This window comes from Gobius niger (genome assembly GCF_951799975.1).
Source record: "Gobius niger genome assembly, chromosome: 7".
Classification (NCBI taxonomy): domain Eukaryota; kingdom Metazoa; phylum Chordata; class Actinopteri; order Gobiiformes; family Gobiidae; genus Gobius; species Gobius niger.
This window is the reverse complement of record NC_136858.1, coordinates 17,975,859-17,978,938: the sequence shown is the minus strand read 5'-3', so window position 1 is coordinate 17,978,938 and position 3,080 is coordinate 17,975,859.

Here is a 3,080-nt window from a genome sequence, read left to right as displayed (position 1 = left end):
GTATTTTTGTACAGCGGCAATGTTTTCAGGGGTCTGTGATTCACTTCAGTGACGATCAATGACCTGTCACTATATACTCTCACACCTCGGAATTAAGCCTTCCCCTGCAGCACTGGAGTTGTAAACACCACTTTTTGACAACATGGCTAAAATTGGAAACATGAAAAGAAAAAGAAACATTTTAAATTTCACTTAAATATAATAAACATGCTAAGTCAAACACAACTACTCTGAGAGGTATCATATAAAGTGCTTCAGATTGGAGTTTGTCAAAAGCATTCAGATGCTTTTTTCATTTGCATAATAGGCATTACATTGTAGCAGCTCTTTTTGTGGTATTGCACGGTTAAGTTGAGATGCAGCTATGGTTAAAAATATTGACCTTGGATCCGAGCAAACAGTATTTGAGCATTTAAAACATTCATGGAAATGCATTGCGGAGTGCTTGCCTTACTGACAGTCTGGGGCAGTATTGGTTGAGCATTAAAAAGGCAAGAAAAGATACCGTACTTTATGCACAGAATTCATCCTGGACTGTCAGACCAGGGACATCCTTTTTCTACCGTTATTTTGGAAGTGAATATTTCACCAGAGGAAACAGGCTCATTTTAATCTTTGCGCTACTTTTACCATTTGTTTTGCGCTAGCCATTAGCTTCGAACACCCACGGCTATAAATACAAGTACAACATACACGTTTTAAATGTTTCCAGTCACATTGCATCAGTAACTCGCCGCCCGTCACGTTATGTTGAGGGTATTCTTTTTCATTTGTGACAGTGACACATTGCTAATCCCTCATATGAAAAATAAACTGAGGAAAACCAGTGACCGTTGATAAGCCCACGTGGAGCCTCTGTGCATGAAGCCCATATGAGATATCTTCTGCTGTTCTTAGAAGTGTGCCTGCTGTTGTTACATATACATAGTACACATACAACATACCCTCCATTCTTGTTGTGCAGCGTGGCGTTGCAATTAGTGAAATAAAGCGGTTTTGCATTCGGATTGATCCTGGCTGTTGCGCCGTGTTTTCTGCCCAATTTTGTTGCAGCGTAGCTCACTAGATGGATTGGCTTGAGAGCTAAGGGGGAGTAGAGACATTGATTTGGAGGTAGAAAGCCGAGAGTTGGATTACAGGGGGGAAAAAAAGGCTACTTTCTGGCTTGACATTACCTTTCGGCTAGTGGGCATTGCTTTCATGGATACGCACTCCCAGTCTTCTGAGAGTGGCAACATTGGGGCAATATTGATTTCCTGCTTCATGGCGTTACTAAGCAATGAGAGGATTGGGTTGTTCTCCGGATGGTAGCACACGCACACAAACAAACAGTGCATGTAGTGTCCAACTCTTGTACACACCTTTACCTGTGGTGCCAAATACTCATCTTGATCATAGCGTGGGCCTGATTTCATCACTTGTTGTTCTGCTGCTGCTCCCTCCCATTATGTCGTGCTGTGAATCTCTCATCCTCGCCCTATATCTCTGTCCCCTCTCCTTTTTTCCATTTTCATTTAAAGGAATGGGGCTTCTCTTGGCTCTGAATAGCGACATTGACTGCTTGGTTGGTTTGGCACATCGTTGAAGCGCCCAATAGGTAAACATGTTTTATCAAAGGCTGGATCTGTGCGCACACACGAGCACAAATACAAGAGGCAGAGCAATTTGGATGCATATCAGGAGGCGGCCATCTTTTTGGCGACTACGGACACATAAATCGATGTTTATCTGCTGAGCTCATTTTGTGACAGACACCAGCAGAGCTCAGAAGCGTTTGTCATGTTTTATGCACTTTGTTATTAAACTTGTGAAGTGAGGTGAGGCTATGTTTGGCTGTGTCTGAATGTGTCTGTGTGCTATAGGAAGTGCTTGACTTGTAGTGTTTCGCTGCATTATTGGACGCAGTAGACCGGACAGTGCCAGGGGCGAACAGGCGAGCGGTCACGCGGTGTGACAGAGAAGAGAGCAGCGCCGCTGTCAGAAGGCCTTTTTAACACACTGATGCTCTCCGGTCGAGGACATTGTGAGAGCACCTGACTGCAAAAGAGTCTCAAAAAAAGAGATAAACACAATTTTCCCAAACTCCATTCAAAAAAACACTAGTCCCGCAGGCTCTCTACCTGAAAATACCGCACTAATACCTTTGATGTTCCCTAAGAAACGTGCTGAAGCGTGAGAAGGAAGTGTGGGCACAGGAGGCACAAAAATGACAACAGCCAAGACTCTGAAGTGCAGTTTCTGCCTCTCATTGACAAATTGGTTCAAAGGAGGCAGCAAATTTAGTTCAATTCAACATTTTCTTTCATCAAGTCTCTAATTCTTCGTATTTCAATATTTGTCTGTTGTTTTTAGTAGCAAGGAAAACCAGAGCACCCAGAGAAAACCTACACAGGCATGGAGAGAACATGCAAACTCCGCTGCAAAAGGCTCCTTCCTGCTGTGAAGTTAAAGCGCTAATTCCAGTGTTATTCTCTGAGGATTCTGCTTATATGCTTTAAATCTGCCATTAGCTTATTTTTCCAGTAGCCACGGTTCACACTCATCAGGTGTGTGTTGGCACTTGATTTGTCATTAGAAACTGTATTATTAGTGCCACAAATCTGATGTATAATAGAGTGTGCAATGTGGCCTGTTAGCATTTTAGAGACAAAAATCTGCACCTGCTTTTTGCACCTCTTTAGCACACATTATTTACACTTAGTAAATCAGACCCTATATGGTTAGCATTCCTTCAGTTTCTATTCTAACCCCGCTGACACAAATACATACTTTCTATCTTTAAGAAAAACTGCTTTTCCTACATGTCTTTTTCCTTCATTCTTTTCCATGGTGTTCCTTTTCCCATGATTAGACTGTTCTCTCCCTGGCCATCCCCACGGCTCCCTTTAAGGTCAAACCCATGTCACCTTTAACTCAACGCACTGGTGTGTCAGAGGTTATCGCACACCAAGACTCTAAATGCTGCACTACTGCACAGTGGCTCCTGGATAATGTGCAAAGATCATGGTAGTTATTGTATTAATGGTATGTCAAAATAAAAGAGTGTGAATTCTGGACACGCCTTGAAAGAATCTGGTACA